Here is a 20618-nt window from a genome sequence, read left to right as displayed (position 1 = left end):
TCAATATTAAAAAGCTTCAAACACTTGCAAATAAAATAGGGTTAGCTATATTGAAAATATAGATGAACCACCATTACAACCGTAAAACAACACAATACCCCATCATTAACATATGAAAAGACCCTTTACACAAACTGGACAAAGCTGGAGATGGTACTCACATGAAACTCATTGGCTTTGCGAGGAGTAAGAAAATTACTTACATTTTATTACAACACAAGACAAAATAAACCGATTGGTTAAACAATGGACTATCTAACTAGAGACAAAATCAAATATTTTTATTTATAATGTGAGTGTCTAATGAACCTTTCATAAAATATACAACGAAATTACATTTAGAAGAAGTCGGCATCATATATTTAGCATATGATAAATGCATATTGATTACTTTATTCAAACACAATAGCGCATATTTATTAATTAGATATGTTCAACATTAAACACAACAGTAATTTTTCAGAAAAAGGAACATTGTTGACAAACATATTAAACATGGACTGGAGAGATTTGCACTTGCCTATAAATATCCTATGCATGAAAACATTTTGCTTTCGTTCGTTGATTCAACCAGACATCCAGCAAAAGAGAATGTGTTGGTCTTTATCAGCTACGGGTCAACAATGTAACATGATGCAAATAATACATATTCGCAAGCTTTGTAAAATTGCATGCAGTCACAAACGTTTTTAACGTGCACAAATATTGCGGGACTACGCAATCCAATCACACGTTTTTTTACCTTTACATGTTCCGTCTTAACATGGCGCTTCCTTGATCACGTAAGAACGCCATCCAATGAAAGGCACATTATTGATCACGTAAGAACGCACAAAAAAAAAAAGGCGCATCCTTGATCGCGTCAAAACGCAATCCAATAAAAGGCATATTCCTGATCACGTAAGAACGTCAGTCAATACAAGGAATCATTGGACAGCCTGGCAGGTGACGTCTTAAGCAACATGGCGCATCCGAGATCGCTGAAAAAACGCAGACAATACAAGGACTCAGTGACATCTTGGCATATCACTAAGAAACGTATTTATATTTTAGGAACTAGTATGTGTGTAGATTGCTATCTAGGAATGTCACCAAATCATGAATCATCTTTTCGGACTTGACTGTCCCTTGAACTATAGCTATGGTGTATATCTTTAACATTTAAAAGATACACATGAGAAATACATATGCCATTGATGTTTTAAGATATGTTTGGATTGTTGTTGAATAACAATAGTTATACATGTATTGATTAAACGTGTCATTTATTCAAGTTTAATTATTGTCAGCCTACCGATAGCCATATATGGGAGGAGATGTATTTTGTTAACATATTAGTTAACTAATATTCATCATCTACATTATTTGCATTACACACAGAGATTGATTTGGTTACACTTTGACAATAATATAGATTTGAAAATGAAATACAGGTGCTGTCAACATTACAATAAGATTGTTTATTAATAAAACTATATGTCCTTGTTCTTGTAAAAAGGACAAAAACGCTTTACAAATGGAAATACATTCATTTACAATAGTGATCAACATCACTTAAAGGGACATTATTTTGTTTTTAAAAAGAGCATACACATAGTCAATACTATTTAAATAAAATTAACACTTTACAGGGATTATATCATTGTATCAATACTCAGATCATTTGGTAAAGGTGCATCAATTCATGCAGAGTTTATAAATACACACATGGATCTGAACATTTAAATATACATATATACACAAATACAAAAATATATATACATATATAAAGAAATTACTCTGCTAATCATAATCAGGCAATGATAGAGCTAAGAGAAAATAATATAAACACAAATAATAAGATTACATTGGAGATGTTAATCTTAAAGTCATTTACTATTGTCTTACATATATGATTTCATTATAACAAATATATTTGTTAGGTCCCTTTAAGGATAAACAACATAAACTAGAGCTTTCAAAAAATAACAGGAAGAATGAGGACAAAGATTTGTGAAATAAAATGTATTTTATTAGTATGTAAGAAAACATACACAACGTTTATAAATAATCTTGTAAAAATAAGGAATATATGAGCCATATGACAAGGTAACACAGTGCATCACAGTCCATGAAGAGAGTTGCCAAGGGCCAGCATAGCCCCATTGGAGACACATGGCAAGGTAACACAGTGCATCACAGTCCATGAAGAGAGTTGCCAAGGGCCAGCATAGCCCCATTGGAGACACATGGCAAGGTAACACAGTGCATCACAGTCCATGAAGAGAGTTGCCAAGGGCCACCATAGCCCCATTGGAGACACATGGCAAGGTAACACAGTGCATCACAGTCCATGAAGAGAGTTGCCAAGGGCCAGCATAGCCCCATTGGAGACACATGGCAAGGTAACACAGTGCATCACAGTCCATGAAGAGAGTTGCCAAGGGCCAGCATAGCCCCATTGGAGACACATGGCAAGGTAACACAGTGCATCACAGTCCATGAAGAGAGTTGCCAAGGGCCACCATAGCCCCATTGGAGACACATGGCAAGGTAACACAGTGCATCACAGTCCATGAAGAGAGTTGCCAAGGGCCAGCATAGCCCCATTGGAGACACATGGCAAGGTAACACAGTGCATCACAGTCCATGAAGAGAGTTGCCAAGGGCCACCATAGCCCCATTGGAGACACATGGCAAGGTAACACAGTGCATCACAGTCCATGAAGAGAGTTGCCAAGGGCCAGCATAGCCCCATTGGAGACACATGGCAAGGTAACACAGTGCATCACAGTCCATGAAGAGAGTTGCCAAGGGCCACCATAGCCCCATTGGAGACACATGGCAAGGTAACACAGTGCATCACAGTCCATGAAGAGAGTTGCCAAGGGCCAGCATAGCCCCATTGGAGACACATGGCAAGGTAACACAGTGCATCACAGTCCATGAAGAGAGTTGCCAAGGGCCACCATAGCCCCATTGGAGACACATGGCAAGGTAACACAGTGCATCACAGTCCATGAAGAGAGTTGCCAAGGGCCACCATAGCCCCATTGGAGACACATGGCAAGGTAACACAGTGCATCACAGTCCATGAAGAGAGTTGCCAAGGGCCAGCATAGCCCCATTGGAGACACATGGCAAGGTAACACAGTGCATCACAGTCCATGAAGAGAGTTGCCAAGGGCCACCATAGCCCCATTGGAGACACATGGCAAGGTAACACAGTGCATCACAGTCCATGAAGAGAGTTGCCAAGGGCCAGCATAGCCTCATTGGAGACACATGACAAGGTAAAAGAGTGCAACAGGCACAACAATAAACTGATAAAAAGGCCAAATGGCAACAATATAAATACTAATTCAACATGTGGACGGAGGATTATTATCTGCCACCATGGAGCATATCCAGATCCTCCACTTACTGGTCATCATCTTCATTGTCCTGTGCATGTCCAGCTCCAGATTCAGGCCTTGAACGTAATTGCATAATTTCACGCAGAGTCAAGTCCTGAACCCGGAGCTGGGCCTGCATGGTGTTGTTCATCCCTCTCAGGACATCTGCGTTCCTCAACACGGCCTGCTCTACTCTTGCTATCCCTTCTAGCATGAGCCATGCTGAGTCACAGCCTAAAATAAAATAAAATTAAATATTAAGGATAATTACACAACAGAATAAAATATTTTAATACATACATTGTCATCATAAAGAAAAATAATTATTTACATAAATTATTTTTCATATATTCTTTACACATGAATTAGGTTATTCAGACAGACAGAAATCATTAAAGGCTCATGTTACTCAAACATGTTGTCCCCTTTAATTGTTTTTAGATGATCCACTTATACAGCTTGAGTGTATCAAATCTTGTTAAAGGATTTACATTGTACTTACATCAGCAATTTAAAAATTCAATTTAGACTGTGGTAGGCACACCTATCCTTAAACATTTTGGCATTGAGGACAAGCTGTGTAAACATAGCAACCAGAAGAAATTAAATTCCCACTGGGTTAGACAAGAGATAATGTATCCACATTTGGACATAAAATTTTGGATCCAAGTAGTGGTGTTTGGTATATGTAGTGATATCCAATTAAAGGGACAATGAACCTAAATATTTAATGGACTGATTCAGATAGAGCATGACATGACAAATCTTTAGAAATTACACATATTCATTATATGTTTTAATTGTCAAGCTATATTTTGAATGCAAGAATGTTGGTTTTTATGGAAGCCAATATTTGTTGATGAACTTTGTTTGTGCATGCTGGTTGATGGATACATTCATCCAACAATAAAGAAATGATGGCCACATTTATTTTATTGTTTAAACTAATTATAGGAATAAGTTGTTTTCCATAAATATATCAAGAGAATGACGAATAATTCATAAGAGTATTCTATTATACATTGGCTTAACATTGCATGCTGGATTTGAATCACAATTTAACCAATTTAACTTCACTGTACCTTTAAGTATCTTATAAAGTGTATTTAGAATGATACTTACAGCTGTGCCTGGGAAGGACAATCTGACACCCAGGACAATGAAGGTTTAAACAGGGGGGAGGGATGGGATTGGCTTGGGGAGGGATGGGAATGGCTTGGGGAGGGATGGGAATGGCTTGGGGAGGGATGGGAATGGCTTGGGGAGTGGTGAGCTGCTGCTCCAGGGTAGGCCGTACAGCTGGGGAGTGGGGAGTTTGGGTCTGGACAGCTGTACGGGCCAGAATACGGGGAGAGCGGCGAAGGGGGGTGTATGGGCGTTTTTTGGGAGGGACAGGATATGAAATATGGGAAGGGCTGGCAGTGGTCGGGGCATGGACATGAGTTTGGTGATGGGAAGTGCTCTGGGTGTGTGCAGAGGTGTGGCCATGGTCAGGGGTGTGTGCACGGGGAGGGGTCTGTGACTGGGCAGGGGCGGAATCCAGATGACCAGAAGTGGTGGATCCATCTGAAAATGTAAAAGAAATATATTAACATCTCATACATCCTGACATCAAATCAACGCATTTCAAATTGATTATGTTTTCAATATACTTCGAAGTGTGTTTGAATCTGTAAACTATTCTGAAATGAGGATATGGTATCTATATAGGCACTCAGATGAATCTCAATGACTGTCTGTACAATGTGAAACTTATTATTGTGTTTTGGCATGGAATATGCATGTGACATAATGATGGCATGAATTATATATTCTTAAAAAAATATATACAAGCAGATTTTCATGCTGCCTGATATAGAAAGGGGGCAGTAGTGTATTTGAACAGACAAATAATATTCCTTTTTAAAGGGAAAAAGCTGTAGACTTTGAATGTCTTCAATAAAATGATTTCAAACTAAGAAACATGTTGGAAACATGATAGATATATTTCACATACCATCAGACTCCAAGGCAGCCTCTTCCTCCTCCATCCCACATGTGACATCAATCTCTGTAAAACATAACATGTTGTGTACACCTTAAGATCAGATATTATAACATATGTTACTGTTGCTCAAATACGCACATCAATGTTGCATTAAAGATATACACACACAAAGTTATGATTTACATCATTTTGATGGAGCATACAAATGACAATAGATTTGTTATTGTCAATAAATCAGAATATTAATGTATTGTTTGTCTTAATGTTAAATTCATAAAAGCATAGTACATAGAACATTTAAGATTTCTCATGTGTGTATCACTTGATGACTGTTGTCAAAAAAACAAATTGAAAAAAACATATGTTAGACATCTTATGAATAACAAATGTGTAGACTAATAAAGTAGAAATTATTAATCGCTCAATATAAAAAATAAATATATAAACAGAAGATAAATTCTATGTTTTTTTATAATGTTATGCTTCATCGGAATCATGATCATAATATTGATTAGCAATACACCTTCAATTACATATAAATGAGTCAATGGACTTACCAGGAGACCGCAAAGGCGGCTCTATGTCACTGCTGGATTCCTGTGGGCTTCCCACACCAACTCTCTCTATGAATGATATAGATATATATTATTAAACACATTTTGGATATCACTAAATCACATCTGTCTAGAATTTTAACATTAATCAACTTTAAAATGTGAAGAATAGAGCAGTCATTACACCAGAAAATGCTTGATTGAATCAAGGGGATTCTGTAAACATATCTGTATTGAACATATGTTTAATGTCAGACTACATTAGACATCAAATTCATCTCAGATGCTGCTATTGCATATCTAAATATACCCAATGATCAATGTTCTTAACCCTTTAAGGACACAGCTTTCACTTAGCTCAATTGTTTTATGACGGAATTATTCCGTCATATGTCCTTAAGAAGTTACAAGAATACACACAAACCACATATTGAGGAGCATCTGTTGACAAATCTAAACAAACATGTGTCACATCGACCCATTTTTTCAATGTACAGTAATCTTGTTTAGGACACAACACATATTTATCACAATACATAACAAACTTGATTATTACAAATATGTAATCATGGTGCTGTTAGAGTATGCAGATATCTATAAAGTAACTCCAACAGATAATTAGATTTATATATCAATAGTTTTTAATAAAAATAATGTAAAGATGAATGAATCTATTTTGTCTTAAAGGGACACTGACATGATTAATTTAAATAATTGATTTCTATGTTCAAAATGTAAAAAATGATTTTACATTGACTCCTATTATAATTAGAATGTTGTTCGATATTAATCTTAAAGGCAGATAAGGAATATTGGATTCAATAAATATTGTTTGTTGAAGGTATCCACCAATCATCAATATAAACCCAGGTTGGTCAACAAATATTTAGATGCACATAAACGTACTTTCTTTATTTTAAACTACATTTAGCAATAGAATATGTCACATATGATGATAGTATTATATTTTATGTTTATTAATATTGCATACTGTATGTGAAAGACAATATTAATAATTGTAGCTCAGTATCCCTTTAATCTAAAATTAAATAGATTCCACAATGTTGTTGTTTGTTAATGAATTATCTACTCCATATGTTGATGTAATGAATGGTATTGAGCATGCAATTAAAATCAAATATGTTATTTAAGGATATCCGAATAATTATATAATTTTCATCTATTAAATAGACATTACATATAAATATTGAACAATGTGTATTTAGTATGTAATGTTCATTCCATGTTTCTAAGACAAATGTCAATTAAAATGAGACATACCATACTGTGACAAGCCCTGGCTTGAGGATCCAGCAGCCACATCCATATCTGTAATATATTAAATGAGGATTGCATATCATTAATACTAATCATGCCATGTTTAAAATATTTACATTAATATCAAATCAATAGAAAAATATTAATCCTTTGGTAGTCCCATGAGTTAATAGTTTCCGCAATTAAATTAATGATAAATATATCCTGGACTCTTATTTTCAATCAGTTGTGTTGTTTACTGTATCTTTAAGAATATCTGCTTGTTATTACATAATCATCAATTGATGGCCATATGTTATAATTTATTAGTATTATTCGTTTTTTATTAGATATAATATTTAAAATAAGAATACTGTATTCTTCACTAATCTAAGAATTTCCATTTAATTTTTAACAACATGTATAAAGCAATGCCACTTTCCGCAAACCCATGTTAACGTGGATGAGAAATGCCATTTTCGCGATCATTGCGCAATGATTCCAAGCGGAATTACGCATCCGTCATTTGAACAACATGTATAAAGCAATGCCACTTTCCGCAAACCCATGTTAACGTGGATGAGAAATGCCATTTTCGCGATCATTGCGCAATGATTCCAAGCGGAATTACGCATCCGTCATTTGAACAACATGTATAAAGCAATGCCACTTTCCGCAAACCCATGTTAACGTGGATGAGAAATGCCATTTTCGCGATCATTGCGCAATGATTCCAAGCGGAATTACGCATCCGTCATTTGAACAACATGTATAAAGCAATGCCAATTTCCGCAAACCCATGTTAACGTGGATGCGAAATTACATTTCCGCTCTGTGATGCATATTCTGTAGAGCGCAAGAAACATCATTCCTATTTCATGTGTCAATAATCTAAAATCAGATATCTAAACATCATATGTAGTGTATGTTGTGAGATCTGTATAGGTTTAGTATCTGACTAAATACACATTTTTGATTTTTAAAATTATAAATATTATATGAAGTTGGATAATTACCTGGTTCAGATTCTCTATCGGCTCCTCCCAGGCCACCGGACGGAGAAGCATCTGCCCTGTCCCCCGCGTCAGGACTTTGAGATCCCGCAGCTGGGAGGGAAGAAGAGGAGGCCGAGGATGGCGAGGATCTAAATCTTTTGGGGACCCGGAGATTGAGGAGCTCGCATAAAGTCACCTCATAAGGGAGTAGGTACAGTTTCCGCGGGGCCTTTCTTTGGCCCCCTCTTTTACGGGCTTGTACCCAGTCCCTTATGAGGTTGACTTTTTTTGATAAACGCAACCTCATATCTCCGAATCTCCTCATGATCTGATCCTGGGTCCTCTGGACGTCACACACCAATCTAACCGCATTGGTGATAGACTCCCAGAGGGCCTTCTTAACAGGCGCATCTGTCGAGCTCCTCTTGTTCCCAAACAGCTGGGGATAAAAGTCCTTGACGGCGTGGACCAGTGCAGCGCTCTCCTCCTTGGTGAACCTGGGAACTGACATGCCTGCTGGGTTGTCCAATAAATATATTATAATAATATAAACTGCCTGCAGGCATTAGAGAACTGACAAAGATGGCAACGTGTAATGGACTTTTATATGGTGAAGTAAACATGAGATGCACCATGGGACAATTTATCAGTACATCTGATTGGATAAAAGTTTGAAATATTGTTATAATGTCTGTGAGACCATCCTGACTCAAGTTGTGTTTGTGTGATGAACTCTGATTGGCCGTTCCTTAATGTTTCATATCTTAGTAACTTCCTTACACATACCGCTTGGTGGTGCTGTAACTTCATTTTTCATGTAGACTTATTTGTAACTCATGGGCCTGTCATGCGGATATGTGTGACGCAGATTTAATATCCGGGATCCGTGAAATATTAATGATTAAATACTGTTTAAAATCTAATCCTGTCACATTATTAATGTTGTAGACATTTCTCGGTTTAATAACGGTCTGTTTCTTTAATACAAATACACATTTAATATTGTATGTCTTTATTGTTCTTTAAATAAATTGATTGTGAAGTATTGACATTGCTCTATTAAATGTATTTATAATGCACATTGATTGTGTGCTATTGCGTGACATTACACTAATGTTTAAATATGCTAATCTGGTGTTTGAAGATGCGTTTCCCACGCAATATTTATTAATGTTAAAATTCCGGTTAGAATGTCAGTAACTTGGATAATCTGTTTATAAATGTTAAACTACAGCTTTGTTATTCGCAAATAAACCTCGAGCTTGTATTTCTCTGAAGTGCTCATATATGTTATTGTGCAATGGCGTATTTAGTTTTAAAGAGACATTACAAACAAACAATTGTATCAAATGATCTGTAGAGATAGAAGATTGTTTAGACTTTAAACTGTAAATCATTTTCTCTTAGTATTTATATATCCTCAACAGAAGAAATTTAAATGCACATGGTTGAGACAATCACATAAGGCATCTCTGTGCATCCACCAATCTTCATCTACTGAGCCTATCTCGATATGCTTTTCAAGCAAAGTATGTCAAGATAGGAAGAGAAGTAAATACACTCTTTAAATCTCTTAAAGGGACACTGTCCAAACAAATTTACCATTGGTGATTGAGCATGAAATGTTAATCAACTTTATTATTTAATACGATTATCAAATGTTAAGTTATCTTGTTATGTTTCTTTGCAAATCAATAATGATATTTTATATTACGGACAATTGTTTAATAAAAACCTGGGTTGTCCTTGACGATTGTTGCATCAATTATTCCAAACAATCAAGTTCTGTCCAGAGTACTGAAGCAAATAAATTAGCTATTTACTGCCTTATTTCTAAAGTAATGATAGCAACATCACAATGAGCATTCATAATATGAGACAAGTTTTAAAGTTGATTAAAATAGAATACTCATTCAGAATGTATAAATCATTGTTTTTTTAAATGGCTACCTTTAAGTATATTTTGAGTTCATGTCCCTTTAAATAAACATTTAACAATAATGCTTAATATATCATAAACCTAGGCACCTTCATTTTGCTAAATGAGTCTAACATATGAGTAAAGCAAATTTAGATGAACTTCTAGATTGTTTTACACACTGACTGAAATATATTTATTAAATGAGGTCTTTTTTAGCCTTCAGCGTAGAGGGACATTAAGCTATATGTTATGTATGCATTTTGTATAATAATCTTATATTTGACCAACTTAATATGTTTTGTTATTCAATCATTATATTGTAATTATATATATATTCGTGGATTAAATACATCTCTACATAGGCTATTTTGATGCTGATTGTTGTTTGCATATAGATGCCTTATATCATTGACTAAGATATGTGCATTTATTTGTATTTTAACAAGTATATTTAAAGACTGAATGTAATTCTATAGTACATTCTAAATATGTTTAAATTCTTGTATGATATTTGTTACAATGTATACAAAATATACATTTTGAATGACCCCTTTAAGGACACAAACATATTGTATTTTGATTTAAGATTGACAAAATAAACTAAAGGGGAAATTACATTCTATATAGATATTTGATGTCTAACCCAAGAGGTAAGATTGTAATAAATACATAATATTACTAAGTATAGTTAAATGACTCCACTAGAAAATTACATAGATTAACCTGGCATCCAATAACTAATTTTGTAAAAATATCAAGTTAAATGACCTACCATTTATAAATGTAATAATTGTAAAATATTTTCTAATAATGTTTTGAGATACCTAAGGAAGATACATGATCTTATACAATTCTTTTTACATTCAACAACACTGTCACTTTCATGTAATTGAACCACTTCACCTTATTAAATGTTAAAACAATCATAATATTAATACATATCCTAAATATTTTTAATATATACTTTTTAAATATAAAAGCATTGAAGAATCTGACTCCCCAATTAATGTTAAAAGATATATTTTAATATTCTCTGAAGATTTTTATTTTCTACTATTAATGCATTATTTTCTCTTATGCATGTGCTTGTCAAATAGCCAACTACCAGTCATGGGAGTCCAAGTTTTATTTATTTACAGATTATATTGATATATATTAGAATCTGTTAAAAATAAACATATATTTAATTGAAAATAATTAAATATTCCAGGAAGTCATCAGATGCCAATCTGAAATGACAAATAATAAAAATGGAACAAAGTTAATACACACGTTGTAAAATATTCATAAAATACATTTAAAATCATATGGTGTCTATGCTCTAACTTTGATCAACATTTTTTAAAGATAATCATTACATTGATTTTAAATTAATGAAATACATACACCATTATATTGTTGATTAAAAATTATATTTAAATATCAAAAATTAAAATTATACATAATAATGTATATCACATGTAAACAATATATGTATGCTGAACATAAATGTAATATTTCATGTCCATTCAAATACCTCTATATCAACTATAATATGTATTCCTTTTTCTGATTGTGATCCCTAAATATCTAATTATGAACTAAATATGACTAATGTATGTAAGCTACTAATATTCTACAGTCTTCACTAGCATGCATTGGTACACCAACCTGGACAATGCATGGTCTTTGAAAGTCAATTCAGGGGTAAACAGTTGATCTTCAATAGGTGTCTTATTCATCAGTTCATTAAATAGAGGACTGGGAAATCACATCTAAAAAAGTACAATCATCTAAGTGTCTGATTGTGATCCCTAAATATCTAATTAAGAACTAAATATGACTAATGTATGTAAGCTACTAATATTCTACAGTCTTCACTAGCATGCATTGGTACACCAACCTGGACAATGCATGGTCTTTGAAAGTCAATTCAGGGGTAAACAGTTGATCTTCAATAGGTGTCTTATTCATCAGTTCATTAAATAGAGGACTGGGAAATCACATCTAAAAAAGTACAATCATCTAAGTGTCTGATTGTGATCCCTAAATATCTAATTAAGAACTAAATATGACTAATGTATGTAAGCTACTAATATTCTACAGTCTTCACTAGCATGCATTGGTACACCAACCTGGACAATGCATGGTCTTTGAAAGTCAATTCAGGGGTAAACAGTTGATCTTCAATAGGTGTATTATTCATCAGTTCATTAAATAGAGGACTGGGAAATACCATCTACAAAATAGAAAATCATCTAAGTGTCTCCAATAGGATGTCTCCACAGCCTTATTCTATCAAATAGTTTGCACTTACCATGTGAACATGTATTTGTATGGTTTTCAAGGTCAGCAGAATTGAAATATAATGCCAGACATGATCCCATTGGTATACTTCAATTTCAATCTTGGCTTTTTCCCCACTGTCAGTCTTGGAAATCTTCACTGTCAGGCTTCAAATTGTTCCCTTTCAGTCTTTAGATTAAGTCATCTCCCTAATGTAAGAAATTATATATAAAGATTTCATACAAGTGTGTGAATCAGTTCTGTACCCCTCTCCCACCCCCCATTTCATAATAAATATCTATCACTAGCTTACTAAGCCTGTGTATGAACCTGTGTTATTTTCTATCAAGTGTGAAGATGAGTCATATTGAGCAGAACAAACCTCTGTGTGACATTGAACCATAGTCATTCTAGAGTATCCCTTTCTGATTATGTACATTTTAAGTAATGTGTAAACAAAGTTATATTTTTTAAAATGTATGCCATATGATGTATTTGTGTACAAATCATGCCAGCAACAGTCCATACATTTCTACTTACCATCTGATGTCCTCTTTAAAAACCAGGTGGCAAAGACTCGCTATAGGACCCAATGCCCAGAGCATCACCTATATTATGAGAAATAAAGATTATTCTAACATTTGATCAATACTAACATGTTTGCACAATTCTCTACTTGTCATTTCCCTAGAGTTCACATCTATTGAAAATACTCCAGTGTAACTTCTATTATTTACCGTCTAAAGTGGCGGTTGATGACGTCTGCTCTGACATCAAGTCCCTCGTCCTGGAATTCCCCCTCTAGAACAGGATCATCCTCCTCATCTCTGAGGAGGTCTCTGTCCACCGGGACGGCCTGCAGCATCCCAGCCCGCTGTGCAATATTATGCAGGACGCTACAGGTTACAACGATCTTAGCCACCTTCTTTGGGTTGTACTGGAGTGCTCCTCCAGAACGGTCCAGGCACCTGAATCTCATCTTCAGGAGCCCGAACATCCTTTCAACCACCGCCCTGGTTCTCTTATGAGCCCTATTGTAGCGCTCCTCAGACACATCAGTTGGGCTACGCAAGGGGGTAATGAGCCAAGGCCGGCTCATGTACCCAGAATCACCTATAAATTTAGAACAGAACATAATTCAAACAGAATACTTAAACTAGTATATTGTTGTATAAATATATTTGTTAAAAACCATAATCCATATTAAAAGTTGTCAGAAAGATAAAATAAAAAAAATAAATTTATATATAAATCTGTATCTTGGCATTTCATCTAAGACATGCTACATATGCGTATTTCTCCTAAACCAAACCTTGTGTAAAATGCTAACTACATGGTTACATTGCATTCTCTATCTGAACACTTAAGGTAAGACATGCTACATATCTGCATTTCAATAAAAATAGACATTAGCAGAAATAGACAATGACAGGGTTAAATTGCATGAGCTAATATCTTGCCTTTTCATCTAAGACATGCTACATATGCGTATTTCTCCTAAACCAAACCTTGTGTAAAATGCTAACTACATGGTTACATTGCATTCTCTATCTGAACACTTAAGGTAAGACATGCTACATATCTGCATTTCAATAAAACTAGACATTAGCGGAAAAAGACAATGACAGGGTTAAATTGCATGAGATAATATCTTGCCATTTCATCTAAGACATGCTACATATGCGTATTTCTCCTAAACCAAACCTTGTGTAAAATGCTAACTACATGGTTACATTGCATTCTCTATGTGAACACTTAAGGTAAGACATGCTACATATCTGCATTTCAATAAAACTAGACATTAGCGGAAAAAGACAATGACAGGGTTAAATTGCATGAGATAATATCTTGCCATTTCATCTAAGACATGCTACATATGCGTATTTCTCCTAAACCAAACCTTGTGTAAAATGCTAACTACATGGTTACATTGCATTCTCTATCTGAACACTTAAGGTAAGACATGCTACATATCTGCATTTCAATAAAACTAGACATTAGCGGAAAAAGACAATGACAGGGTTAAATTGCATGAGCTAATATCTTGCCATTTCATCTAAGACATGCTACATATGCGTATTTCTCCTAAACCAAACCTTGTGTAAAATGCTAACTACATGGTTACATTGCATTCTCTATCTGAACACTTAAGGTAAGACATGCTACATATCTGCTTTTCAATAAAACTAGACATTAGCGTCGGTAAATAACAAATGGTTAAATTTAATCCTATAGCTGAACATGACGCTAACAGTTAAAAAATACAGGGGCAATTGTCAAAATAATTAACCATGTTGAGCACAAATACTCACCAACGAGATAACCAGGGGGCATTTGTCTTTCCTCAAACTGTCTCCACAGGGACGACAGAGAGAGGATGCGGGCATCATGACAAGCCCCTCCAAAATTCGCATACACATGCATAATCCTCATCCGTGCGTCACAAACATACTGCATGTTGAGGCTATGAAAATGTTTGCGATTTCTGAAGGGCAAGTCATCAATTGGAGCACGCAGCGCAATGTGGGTACAATCAATGGCTCCCAAGACATTGGGCAATTGAGCAATATCAAAGAATTCCCGCTTCAGGCGCCTCCAATCACCATCATTCTGTGGGAATCCTATGTATTGCTTACTGATACGTACCATGGCGTTCAGAAAGTTATCAAACACCCCAGAGAATGTACCTTGAGCCAGGCCATGCATGTACAGTTCTCCGGATTGAAAACTCCCTGAGGCCAGGACGTATAGACAGCTTAGCATCTTACTCATGGGGGGAACAGCAGTCCTTATTTGTATACGTGGCTCCAAATGAGGTTTAAGAAGCTCGTAAAGGCCAATGAGCTGTTCGCGATCGAGCCGATACTTATCAAAAACCTCAAAGTCACTCATGTTTTCCAAGGTGGGTCTCACCCTGTAGACACGAGGACCTCGAACCAGACGACCCCTTCGTCTCGGTCTGAGCCGCCGAGGCTGCCTGATTCGACCAACAGCTAGTTCGCCAATAGCACCACCAGCAGCGTCTACCATGTCATCGTCATCCATCTTTCAGAACAGCGTAACAAGGTAAGCACTTGATCTGATGTGGATCACAAGTGATGCATTGGCCATGTTGTTTGGGGGATTTATAGTACAATTAGTCCAATGGTAGTGAGTTTGTAATGATTGCTGATTGTTTTCACTTGTTTGTATGTGAGCGGCGCGAATGCTTTCACAGTGGGCGTTTATTTGTTGTTTTCTGAAATGTTAGTTTCAAACAATGATTCTCAATGTGAAAGTGTCCAATATCACACATACAGTGCATGTTTGTAATGTTTGATCATATGCGTAATCAATATTTCTTAAACGCGATCTTATAGTAACAAGCACACGTCCAGGCTAACATGAATGAAAGTGCATAGTTGTGTATAATGTGCATCGAATGTGATCGATCAATGTTGATGCAATATTGTTTGTAAACGATAAAGTAACATCTGCCATCTGTAGTATTGAATATATAAGTGATTGTCGATCTGTCAATATTGTATGCGTCCCTTTAAAATTGCACTAATACTGAATAACTTCCGGCTGCCATCTGTAGTATTGTATATATAAGTGATTTCCGAGCTGTCAATATTGTATGCGTCCCTTTTAAATCGCAATAATAATTCCGAACTTCCCGTCTGCCATCTGTAGTATTGAATATATAAGTGATTGCCGAGCTGTCAATATTGTATGCGTCCCTTTCAAATGGCACTAATACTGAATAACTTCCGGCTGTCATCTGTAGTATTGTGTATATAAGTGATTGCCGAGATGTCAATATTGTATGCGTCCCATTCAAATCGCACTAATACTGAATAACTTCCGGCTGTCATCTGTAGTATTGTATATATAAGTGATTGCTGAGCTGTCAATATTGTATGCGTCCCTTTTAAATCGCAATAATAATTCCGAACTTCCCGTCTGCCATCTGTAGTATTGTATATATAAGTGATTGCTGAGCTGTCAATATTGTATGCGTCCCTTTCAAATGGCACTAATACTGAATAACTTCCGGCTGTCATCTGTAGTATTGTATATATAAGTGATTGCTGAGCTGTCAATATTGTATGCGTCCCTTTTAAATTGCAATAATAATTCCGAACTTCCCGTCTGCCATCTGTAGTATTGTATATATAAGTGATTGCTGAGCTGTCAATATTGTATGCGTCCCTTTCAAATGGCACTAATACTGAATAACTTCCGGCTGTCATCTGTAGTATTGTATATATAAGTGATTGCTGAGCTGTCAATATTGTATGCGTCCCTTTTAAATCGCAATAATAATTCCGAACTTCCCGTCTGCCATCTGTAGTATTGTATATATAAGTGATTGCTGAGCTGTCAATATTGTATGCGTCCCTTTCAAATGGCACTAATACTGAATAACTTCCGGCTGTCATCTGTAGTATTGTATATATAAGTGATTGCTGAGCTGTCAATATTGTATGCGTCCCTTTCAAATGGCACTAATACTGAATAACTTCCGGATGTCATCTGTAGTATTATATATATAAGTGATTTTATATCTGACAATATTGTATGCGTCCCATAAAAATTGCACGAATACTGAATAACTTCCGGCTGTCATCTGTAGTATTGTATATATAATTGATTTGCGATCTGACAATATTTCTTAATTGTCCCATTGAAATCTCCATAATAATGCTGTTCAAAAGTGTGGTTTACGTATATGTTGTATTGTAGTATTGAGTGTTAAAGTTCCTAAAGGGGCGGTACAGTGGTGAATCTGTGATGTGTATGGTTGAATCTTGTAATGACGTCATGATATTATTAACCTGCCTATGTAGTTGTGAAATCCTCATTGTGTTGTTGTATTGTGCTACATTGTTATTGTGTGCTGAATAAAATATAAATGTGTTCTTTGTGGTTGCGTGATGGGTGATGCGTGTTATGTACATGTACGTATATATTGTGATTGTGTCCCACATATGCTGACTTGTATATAGCGGTCTGGCATTGTTGTTCCTTCCCATAAAGTGACATCTGTAATCTGGTGTAATGATGTTCTTCTTGTACGTAATTCCTAATGGTTTCTGGTGATGGAATCATGATGTTACAAGTACAGTCAAATCCATATGTTGTGTTTTGTGATTCCTGTAGAGAATGTAATGTGTTTGTCCCCCATCATTTGAATGCACATGTATGAGTGAATGTTAAAAGTAATATATGTGCATCCATGAGTGATTATGTGTTAAGCCTATGTAAATATGCAGTTGCTGCAAGCATATGAGTTGAATAACTGAAATGCAATAATAAAGGTAAATGAGAGATGTTTCCCATTGTGTAGTGTTTGTGAATCCAGAAATGTGTATTGAATTTTATTTTAATTGAAAATGTAATTTTATTGAAATAATAATGTGTTACTAGTGATGGGGATTTGTAGTTGATGTAATCTAAAAGTGTTAAAAATATTTATGGTGTGGTGAATATTTAATATTAAAAACCATAAGTCCACCATAGGGAAATAGTCATTTCTTGATCTATTTATCATCGCTAGGTCTAACGCATGAAATCATGTATTTTCTAGCGCTGGTATTTGGAGTTTTTCAGTCTACGCTATTTGCGTGCGTTAGGGAAATGAGGGTTTCGCGTGCACGAGCACGTCTTCCCAATAGAAGTCAATGGAGGCTCCAAAGATTTCTATTTTTTTTTTCTAAGACTGGTTTTCCTCGTAAAGTGAGTGACGTCATGATCTTGTGTGAAAAAGTCGCTAAATCGTGTTCTTTTTGTAATAAATAAATATTTTGTGTATGTCATGTGGTGTATATTGTTTGTATGCATCGATGAGTGTATGTTTGTGATAATGTTATTAGTTAGATGTAGGTATATGAGGGTCTTTTCCCGTGTGTCTATGTAAGTCAATGGGAAAATGGATTTGTGTGGATTTTTTTCAAACACCCGAGATCTCGCAACTTTAATCCTTTGTATTTTAAGGAAAAAAAAAAAAAAAGAAAAATAAAGATAGTGTTGTGTTTGTATGAGTGTAAGTGTACTTTGTGTAATATTTGTTTTGTGATTCGTGGATGTTTTTTTTTGCGGTATATGTTTACTACTGGGTCTGAGGTGGCGGTAGAAAGGTGAGCGTTAGGTGTATTTTGAGTGGCGGTAAATAAACTCTAAATACCGGAGTGCGTAAGAAACCCGCGTTAGGAGCCTCTAACGCTGGTTTTTACGGATAACGCCGAACTCTAAATCTAGGCCTGTGAGTGGTGGCACTGGGCAAGTGGGCACAGTATACGCTGTGAGACTGACAACCAAAAAAAGACAGATGTTTAAAAGTCACAGATTGTAATTTTTTTAAATATTAGAAGTACTGTGACTACAAATATGATTGTTGGCAATAGTTGGCAAATGGGCCTGTCTGACACACACACTGGGAGAAAGGCAACTGCAATTAGATTAAACTAGCTGAGTCATGCTTCTTAGTCCAAAAATTTATTTTGAAAAAAAACTAACAATACTGTTAGAAGAAATATGATTGGTGGCACTAGTTGGAAACGGCAAGTGGGCCTGGCACACATGCTGGCAGGCAACTGCAATTCAATGGCACTAGGAGACTGAAGATTCACAGTCAAAACAGTTATGATTTAAATTTTTATCAATACTGTTACAAGAAATATGATTGGTGGCACTAATTGGCTAGTTGGGCCTGGCACACAGGCTGGCAGGCAGGAGGGAACTGCAATTCAATGGCACAAGCAAACTGATGATTCAGAATCACAATCTAACAATTTTTAATTTTAAATATGAACAATACTGTGACAACAAATATGATTGGTGTAACTAGTTGGCAAGTCGGCCTGGCACACAGGCTGGCAGGCAGGAGGAAACTGCAATTCAAGGGCACTAGTAGACTGCAGATTCACAGTCAAAACAGTGATGATTTACAATTTTTTTAAAACTGTTACTAGAAATATGATTGGTGGCACTAATTGGCTACTTGGGCCTGGCACACAAGCTGGCAGGCAGGAGGAAAGTGCAATTCAATGGCACAAGCAAACTGATGATTCAAAATCACAATCGAACAATTTTTAATTGAAAATATTAACAATACTGTGGCAACAAATATGATTGGTGTAACTAGTTGGCAAGTCGGCTTGGCACACAGGCTGGCAGGCAGGAGGAAAATGCAATTCAAGGGCACTAGTTGACTGCAAATTCACAGTCAAAACAGTGATGATTTACAATTTTTTCAATACTGTTAAAAGAAATATGATGGGTGGCACTAATTGGCTAATTGGGCCTGGCACACAGGCTGGCAGGCAGGAGGAAAGTGCAATTCAATGGCACAAGCAAACTGATGATTCAGAATAACAATCAAACAATTTTTAATTTTAAATATTAACAATACTTTTACAACAATTATGATTGGTGTAACTAGTTGGCAAGTCGGCCTGGCACACAGGCTGGCAGGCAGGAGGAAAATGCAATTCAAGGGCACTAGTAGAATGCAGATTCACAGTTAAAACAGTGATGATTTACAATGTTTTCAAGACTGTTACAAGAAATATGATTGATGGGTGGCACTAAATGGCTAGTTGCGCCTGGCACACAGGCTGGCAGGCAGGAGGAAAGTGCAATTCAATGGCACGGGCAAACTGATGATTCAGAATAACAATCAAACAATTTTTAATTTTAAATATTAACAATACTGTGACAACAAATATGATTGGTGTAACTATTTGGCAAGTCAGCCTGGCACACAGGCTGGCAGGCAGGAGGGAACTGCAATTCAATGGCACTACTAGACTACAGATTCACAGTCAAAAAAGTGATGATTTACAATTTTTACAATACTGTTATAACAACTAAGATTGGTGGCACTAATTGGCTTGTTGGGCCTGGAACACAGGCTGGCAGGCAGGAGGAAACTGCAATTCAATGGCACTAGGAGAATGAAGATTTGCAGTCAAAAAAATTATGATTTTAAATTTTTTCTATACTCTTACAAGACATATGAATGGTGGCACTAATTGGCTAGTTGGGCCTGGCACACAGGCTGGCAGGCAGGAGGAAAGTGCAATTCAATGGCACGAGCAAAATGATGATTCACAAGCGAACAATTTTTAATTTTAAAGATTAACAATACTGTTACAACAGCTAGGATTGGTGTAACTAGTTGGCAAGTCGGCCTGGCACACAGGCTGGCAGGCAGGAGGGAACTGCAATTCAATTTGCACTACTAGACTGCAGATTCACAGTCAAAAAAGTGATGATTTA

This window comes from Bombina bombina, chromosome 1, assembly GCF_027579735.1.
Source record: "Bombina bombina isolate aBomBom1 chromosome 1, aBomBom1.pri, whole genome shotgun sequence".
In the NCBI taxonomy this organism is placed as follows: domain Eukaryota; kingdom Metazoa; phylum Chordata; class Amphibia; order Anura; family Bombinatoridae; genus Bombina; species Bombina bombina.
The sequence above is the reverse complement of the archived record's forward strand: the minus strand, read 5'-3'. Positions refer to the sequence as shown.